Source organism: Macaca mulatta, chromosome 4, assembly GCF_049350105.2.
Source record: "Macaca mulatta isolate MMU2019108-1 chromosome 4, T2T-MMU8v2.0, whole genome shotgun sequence".
Taxonomy (NCBI): Eukaryota; Metazoa; Chordata; class Mammalia; order Primates; family Cercopithecidae; genus Macaca; species Macaca mulatta.
This window is the reverse complement of record NC_133409.1, coordinates 17,555,861-17,564,566: the sequence shown is the minus strand read 5'-3', so window position 1 is coordinate 17,564,566 and position 8,706 is coordinate 17,555,861. Positions and strand designations below refer to the sequence as shown.

Genomic DNA, 8,706 nt, shown 5'->3' with positions numbered 1-8,706 from the left:
AAAACAGGCAAATAAACTGAACAGATATTTCACTAAAGAAGCCAACAGATATATGAACAAATGTTCAACATCACTAATAATCAGGGAAATAAAAAGTAAAACTGAAATGAGGTATTACCTCATACCTGTCAGAATGGCTGTTATAGAAAAAATGAAAGATTACAAGTGTTGGCAAGGATGGGGAGAAAAGGGTACCCAGGTCCCTGATACAGTATTAGTGAGAATGTAAATGAGTACAGCTACTATGGAAAACACTATAGAGGTTCCTCAAAGAATTAAAAATACAACTACCTTATGATCTAGCAATTCCACTTCTGGGTATATACCCAAAGGAGTTGAAGTCAATATGTCAAAGTGATATCTGCACCTCCATCTTCATTGCAGCATTACTCATAAGGTATGGAAGCAACATAAGTTTTCTCAAGGAATCAATGGATAAAGAAAATATGGTCTATATACACAATACAATACTATACAGCCTTTTAAAAGAGGGAAATACTGTCATTTGTGACAACATGGACTACCTGGATGATATTATGCTAAGTTAAATAAGCCATGCAAAGACATACAAATACTGCATAATCTCACTTACATGTGGAATCTAAAAAAGTCAAACTTATAGAAGTAAAGAGTCAAATGGTGGTTACCAGAAGCTAGAGCAAGGGTCGGGGGTTTGTGAAAAAGGAGCTAGATGTTGGCCAATAGATACAAAACTTCAGTTAAAGAGGAATAGTAAGTTTTAGTGATCTATTTCACAGCATCATGACTATAGTTAATAATAATATATTGTGGCCAGACATGGTGGCTCACGCCTGTAATTCCAGCATTTTGGGAGGCCGAGGCAGGTAGATCATGAGGTCAAGAGATCAAGACCATTCTGGCCAACATGGTGAAGCCCCGTCTCTACCAAAAATACAAAAATTAGCCAGGCGTGGTGGCGCGTGCCTGTAGTCCCAGCTACTTGGGAGGCTGAGGCAGGAGAATCACTTGAACCTGGGAGGCAGAGATTGCAGTGAACTGAGATTGTGCCACTATACTCCAGTCTGGCAGCAGAGCAAGGCTCCATTTCAAAAAAATAATAATAACACCAGCAATAATAATATATGGTATATTTCAACATTGCTAAAGAGTATATTTTAAATATTTTCTACCAAAAAAATAAGTGAGGTAATAGATATGTTAACTGGCTTGATTTAATCATTCAGCAGTATATTTATACATTAAAACATTACATTGTATACACTGTACCTCCTATATATACAATTATTATTAATAATGCAATTATTATATTTCAATTAAGATTAAGATTTTTGAAGAAAAAAAAAAAAGGAAATCAAGGCCTGACCAATGGAGGCAGAATTTAGCTAACGCTCAGTCTTCCCAGAACAAAGATTTAAAGGAGAATCTCTTTTTCTGCCTAAATTTATTTCAAATTTCACAACTGCACAGATAGTGAATGTATTAGTCTGTTTTACACAGCCATAAAGAAATATCCGAGACAGGGTAATTTAAAAAGGAAAGAGGTTTAATTGACTCAAAATTCCACATGGCTGAGGAGCCCTCAGGAAACTTACAGTTGTGGCAGAAGGGGAAGCAGGCACATCTTACATGGTGTAGGCAAGAGACAGGGAGCAAGATCGGGAAAAACTGCCTTATAAACCATCAGCTCTTGTGAGAACTCACTCACTTTCATGAGAACAGCATGGAGGAAACCCGCCCCATGATTCAAGCACCTCCCACCTGGTCTCTCCCTGGACACATGGGGATTATGGGATTACAGTTCAAAATGAGATTTGGGTGGGAACACAGAGCCAAACCATATCAGTAAGTGAAACGAAATAAGAAAATGAAAGCACATTATCAATTTTTTTGAAAATGAAAACTTCAAAACACCTCTGAGTTAATGCACCAACGTTGAGCACTAAAGGGAATACCAAAAATCTTAGCTAACACAATATTAAAATATTAGTGGACCTCAAATAGTAATGTGGTGAACATTTTTAAAGAAAACATTGTACCTCCATAAATGGTGCAAGTGTAATCAGAACACTTAAAAATGAGCTCACTTTTTTTTTATGATGTACATCTTAAACCTCCAAATTTATATTACTCTAGATTTTCTCAATATACAAATGGTTTTAAAGGCTAAAATTTCCTTTTTCTTGTTAATTTGGAAAATACGTATATACTGAAATAGGAAATAATAGAACAAACACCACCCACTGAACTATGAATAGTCTGCCATATTTGGTTCTTATATTTTCTTCATTAAAGGAAATAAAATATTAAAATTAAATTCGTCTTTCCCCAGTTACATTCTCTTTCCTACCTCTCCGTAGAAATTTATTAACCAAAATTCAATATATGTATGCTTTAAAAAATAATCATACATATATGAATTCATATATTTGTATATTTTTTATTTTACATAAAAGTTGTCATTGTTAAATATTTTTGTACAATTTAGGTTTGTTTTGAAATAGGGTCTCACTCTGTTGCGCAGGCTGGAGTACAGTGGAGCAATCATGGCTCACAGCAGCCTCAGCCTCCCAGGTTCAAGCCTCAGCTTCCTGAGTAGCTGGTACTCCAGGCACCCGACTAACTTTTTTTATTATTTGTAGAGACAAAGTCGCAGTATATTGCCCAGGCTGATTTTTTTTATTCAATGTTATTTTTTACCTTATCTATCCATCTTAATATACAGACCGTTTATTCATTTTAATTGCAGTGGAATATTCAAATTTTATTTTCAATGTATTTCTTATATAATGTCATTATCACAAATGAACTTTTATGTAATGACTTTTTTCTGCTTTCTCATCTCCACCCCTTTCTAGACTTTCATCTCAACACACACACACACACACACACACCCGCGCGTGCACACACACACACAGCTTTAATTTTAGACCTCTTAAACGTCAAATTCTGTTAGTGGATGTTCTGGAATCCAGCTAACCCTCTTATGGCATATAAAGGCTAAGATAAGTGTGGACAAGAAACCTCTGAACTTGTTTCAATCTCTCTTTGGGTACATTAATTACATACAACTCAGAAATGTATTGCACCGAGTGTGAATATATAAAAATTTGAGGACTATATTTAGAATGTCATGTTTGTCTTCTCAAAGAGATAATAGTTAAAATAGAATCTTAAGACAAAAACTAACAGATAGGGTGTATAAATCACTGACTTAACAGGGTGTTTCCACTGACAATGCTTTTCAGCTGTGCAATTTGGAAAGAAAAATGAAAAGGAAAAGTGAGCTCATCAGTTCACTCAGAAAACTAAACTCTTTCATAAAAGTTTGTTGTTGGAATTGAGATTGTTTTGGATGAAAAAATGCTGCAGCCTCCCAGTCTCTAGTTCCCATTTCTTTCATTTCTGGATGTAATTAGCTTTATATTATTTTCCTTTACACACACACACACACACACACACACACAATGTCAAACTACAAGCCTGAGTATTCAAAATAATTTAACTATATTTTATGAGTAAGATTGTATTTCCCCTACATATTATGGCAAATCTATTACTTCTACTTAATTTGTACTTCACAACTTAATGTCAATCACTTTAAAATAACTAAGTGCATAGAAAAGGAGAAGTTCAAACTAATTTTCATCACTTCCCCTCAAAAACATCATCATTTACTTTATAGTCACCTACAGACTAATTATATTTGTAGAACTTTATATATCACAGGGATTTTATGTTACACGATTTATCTGAACAAAACTGTACCATGTAGGCTATAAGATGACAGAAAATAACAACAATAAAGAGCCAAAATGTCAGGAAGTTAACATTCTAATAGGTGAAATGACACAGACAGAAATAAAAGCAGCTTTGACTGCAGATGTGTTTCAATGGGGAAGAAGAGGACATCTTACCTGGGAGAAAAAAATGCAGCTGGAAGCTAATGCAGGGTTCTATCAACTATCCTCATCAATAAAGAAGACATCGTGGGACAGGCCAGACAGGAGACTGAGAATTCTGAAACCTTAGTCCCCATCTTGGCTCGGTCCTTACGGACTAGCATCATGCCTGACACATAATGGGTGCCAATGAAAATGTGTTGATATACCGTATAGCCTTGAGAATGTCACAGTTTCTCAGCCTTTGTTCCTCCCCCACAAAGGGGAGTAAGAGATCACTCATAAGGTTCTTGTGAAGATCAAATAAGACAATATATGTGACAGTGTACGTAGTAAACTCTACGGCACCAGAAATATATTGTATATCATTCTTGGAGGAGTTTAAAAATATGTCACAAAATCTTTGAAGTTGGTACATCATGCTATGAAGTGACTTCTCTATGAAAAAATGTTGGCGTGTGGTGGGGGATGGGGAAAAGAAAAAGCTTAGCCTGTTGTTATCCTCTTCCTTTGGCCTCAGCAACCTCCAACCCATCCATGTGCCCCTCCCTTAGTGGGCAGTAGGTAGTGGACTTACAGACTTGTGAATTCCTTCCCCAGTGGTGACTGAGACTTTTCCCAGAAGAATGTGAAGCACAGAATACCTCCATGTTCAAAAAAAATAACACCAAACTGAAGCCAACCCGTGTTTCCTCTATAGGGTTCCAGCACAATAACTTTAGGGAAGAAAAGAAGATGATTTAACAACTGAGGTTTTCTCTTTTTTTTTATTGGTTGGTTGGATGGTTGGTTTCTTAATATCAGATGGGTAATGTGCAAATGTGGTAACAAGGTTGGAGGGCAGCATATCTCACACATGAGCGTAAATACCCAATCATCACACATAAGTTGCAAAAGGATCAACATCTGCGTTTCGTGAAGCTGTGAGGTTTTCTGTTATTTTAAATCCCCATGATAGGTCAGAACCCTTTGCTAGGCATAGTGGAAGAGACGGGTGTACATTATGTACAATTTCCATGTTCTGTGGTAGCCTAAGGAAAGATGCCCAGATCTGGAAATAAAACACAGCACCATAATGACAGTGATCAAGAGGTAATGAGGAACCTGCTCACACAGTTTAGACTCTGATTACACCCTCAGAGATAACATTCACAGTCCAAGAATAGGACCATTCTGAGCATATGGCATTGACCAAACCTTCTTTACAAAACCTCATAACAGGCATTGTGTGAATACAATACATCAGTGTACCATATTTCATGTGCTAATCTTTTCATGACGGTCTCATGCTATAGTATTTCAGTGATGGTGTAAAGAGAAGAAATGTGATTAAACCAAAGGAGGAGAGGTGGGGGTTAGCCTCAGGAAAAAGAGAAAAGGAAAGTGGAAATACGATGGTCCTTAGTTGAGCAGATAAAACAGACTAAGCAGAATAAAGGACAATGTATGGTGCTCATTCCATCTGGGCATATTTGAGACAGCTATTTAATAGAGTATTTTGTTTTTGGCAGACTTTCTGTTTAAACGGGAACTGTGTGCGTATTAATAGTAACCCTCCACATATGAATCAGCTTGGTTCTAGCTACATGGCATTATTTTCAAACATGCCAATACCTGTAAAATGCTGAAGTTACCACAAAAATTTAAAAATCAGTAATGCCCTATAAATCTCCATTGAGTTTTATGATTCATTCCTTATCAATCAAACTAGTTAGGATTTTTTAAATCTTTGGTTTACATTCTTTTTCCTCATCTGTGATATAATAACATGCAGCTAATACACTTATTATTATGACATTTTGCAGAGTCCCACACACAGCTTTTGCTCCTTTTCCTTTTTCTTCATCTCTTCCTTTTGTCTGTGGTATATGCCTACACTAATGTGTGTAGGGTGCCATAAAACAAAGTGGAGTGAGTAAAAAGAGATGATGATTATGAAGAATAAATAGAGATTATTTTAAAAGTGGAAAAGTTCTTGGGTAGGTAGTTTTCAAAAAGTACCATAAACTGAGTTTCTGAAGAAAGATAACTTGTTTCCCTGAAAGTATTTTCCTTCTTTTACCCATTACCTTGCCCATCTTCCCGTGAGTTCTTTCTCTGACTCTACTCTTCTTTGCTCTCAGATGCTTTTTTTCTTTCTCTAATATTTTTTTCTTCTACTACTATTTTTTTCTTCTGTTTTACTCTCACTGTTGGAGACTACTGCTTAATTGTTTACTCTATTATTTCCCATAGAATCTTTCATGAGAATTCTGCTTGTGGGTGAGCTTCAGTGTGTTTAGATGTAAGCAGGTGAATACAATGCAGTTTGGAATCCACATCATAAAGCAAATCACTCTAAAGCAGATGGCATTTTCCCATGGGAAAATGTTTGCAGTTTGGGGTTTTCATTCCTAACCAAAGAAGGCCTCAAATGAATCATAGACATGACCAACAATATGTCTTTAAAGTGAAGATATGACTATAAATTACTAGAAAAGAAAGTTAAGTTTTAAATCCTAAGAAGTGGATTTTAAATGTATAAATTGATTATTCTATTATGAACCTCTATTATAAAATAAGCCTCCAGACAAAACAAAAGGTTGTCTTTAATTTAGTCTAACTCTAATGTGCAAAGTATAAAAACATGTAATTATTTGACAATTAATGATCTAGTATTTTTTTAACTGAAAGCAAAGTGCTCATCTAATTCAATAATGTACTCATTGGTTTTTATTTACTGATGAAGAAATGAATTATATTTTCCATCTTAGTATAGAAAATGGATTAGAAGGATTGTTTAAATGCCTCAAGTTTCTTTAAAAACTAAGTCATGGATTTCTTTTCAGCCTATTTATGAATATAATGGTTTCTGTTTACTGTGTTCATGAGTTAAAACTCTAATACCTGTTACATAAGTCTCCTACAGCACCAGGATGTGTATTAGTCTCTGAAACAAAGCCGTAAGTAAATCAAGAAAACTGTTGAAATTTCCAGAGAGTATAGCTAAGTGTAATTAGCAATTACAGTCAGCCCTCTGAATCCATGGGTTCCACATTCCTGGATTCAACCAACCAAGGATTTAAAACATTTGGAAAAAAATTAGTAAAAAAAAAAAAAAAAAAAAAAAAAACCAAGATAACACTAAAAATAAATAAATAAATAAATAAATAAATAAAACAACTATTTATATGGCATATACATTGTATTCGGTTATTATAAGTACTCTAGAGATGATTTAAAGTATACAGAAAGATGTGCATAGGTTACATGCAGATACTATGCCATGCTATATCGAGGAATTGAGCATCTATGAATTTTGTTAGTGGAGGGATGTGGTGTCCTGGAATCAATTTTCTCTGGATACCAAGGGACAGTTGTATCTGTTCTCAGTACTACTACTGAAATTTATTACTTTTCACATCATAACTATCTATAATGCTCATACCCAAAGAAATTATCTGAGTTTTAGGACTCAAGAGTTAGGAGTTTGTTCTCTTTCATATAACCCTGGAGATGAGGAATTCATGACACAGACTCAGTTAAGGGCTTTTCAACCTAACTCCTTTGGTGATTACTACAGTTTTGATGCTTCTTCCTGAATTAAGTATGCATATAGATGTCAAAACAATCAACTAAAAGGGCTTTGAGAGGCAAAACAAGACATAAATGCATATAAATTTCCTAAGTCCAAAAAGCCACTCTTGTTCACAAAATGAGTATTGATTGCATTCAACCTGACCTATGTAAGCATGTCTTCTGATGATCTATGGCACAACAAAGAAAATCCCATATATATAATGTGTATGTGTTACTAGCTGTGTTTGGCTCTTTGAGTCTTAAAAACTGTGCGAGTAGCATTTGGAAATTAATAAAAATCATTGAGAGGTAGATAATGGGGCAAGCTATATTCTCCAAAGAGATCCAGTAGTCTGTGCTCTGTGCTGGTATAGATTAGAGATAATGCTCTATAAAGCAGCACTTGGTAAAATATGCTGCAGGCAGAAGATGGTCAATAAATGTGGTTGTCTATTAAGCTGTGAAAGGGTCCTCCTGTGGAATATACATAATCTCTATTCTCCAAAGTCTTCAAAGATGTTTTCTGATAGCACAAAACTTCTTCTTATTTTTACAAAATGGCAATAACTAGATGGATTTTGCCTGTTTTCAGGAGACTTGGGGTCCAGAAATCACTGCATTTCTCAGGGAATGTTACCTGGTGGAACTACTGGTGGATGAAATAATAAAGCTAGGTCGTAGGACAAGTATAACAATAAACTTTACACTGAATTGAGGGTCTCCCTGTAAATTAAAAAATGTGTGGCAAGTTCTTTCTTCTTAAAAAAATTATAATAGAATGGCAATGAATATAAAAATAGTGATAGCATTAGAAAATTTTCTATAGATACTAAAACTAGAGAGTGAAAATCTAAGTATTTTGCTACATCACCAATATTATGTCAGACCAATATCATGTGTCTTCTGAGAAAGACACATCATCATCTTGTTGGTATTCCTGCCTAAATACTGTATAAACTGAATATAATCATGGGGAAACTAGACAAACCCAAACCGAGGGACTTTCTACACAGTAGCAAGTGTAGAAAGTATTAAGGACAAGAAACACAGAGAAAGTATAGAAATTATTCTAGATTAAAGAACACAAAAAGACATAGCAATGATGTGAAGTACGTGATCTTGGGATACATTCTAGACTAGTAGAAAACAAAAACTATCAAGGATACTCGTGAGATACTCAATGAAATTTGAATCTGCATTGTGGACTAGAGTAATTTATAAACACCAAATTCCCTGATTTTAATAAATATACTGAATATATTGTGGT

At 35.0% G+C, this 8,706-nt stretch overlaps 1 non-coding gene across 1 annotated transcript; it reads right to left on the bottom strand.

Annotated features, from left to right (window-relative positions):
- Positions 1-4,679: 4,679 nt before the first annotated feature.
- LOC114677905 (small nucleolar RNA U13) lies at positions 4,680-4,781 on the bottom strand. The gene has a single exon (XR_003729331.1). It is a non-coding gene; the product is annotated as a small nucleolar RNA U13 (small nucleolar RNA).
- Positions 4,782-8,706: the final 3,925 nt, after the last annotated feature.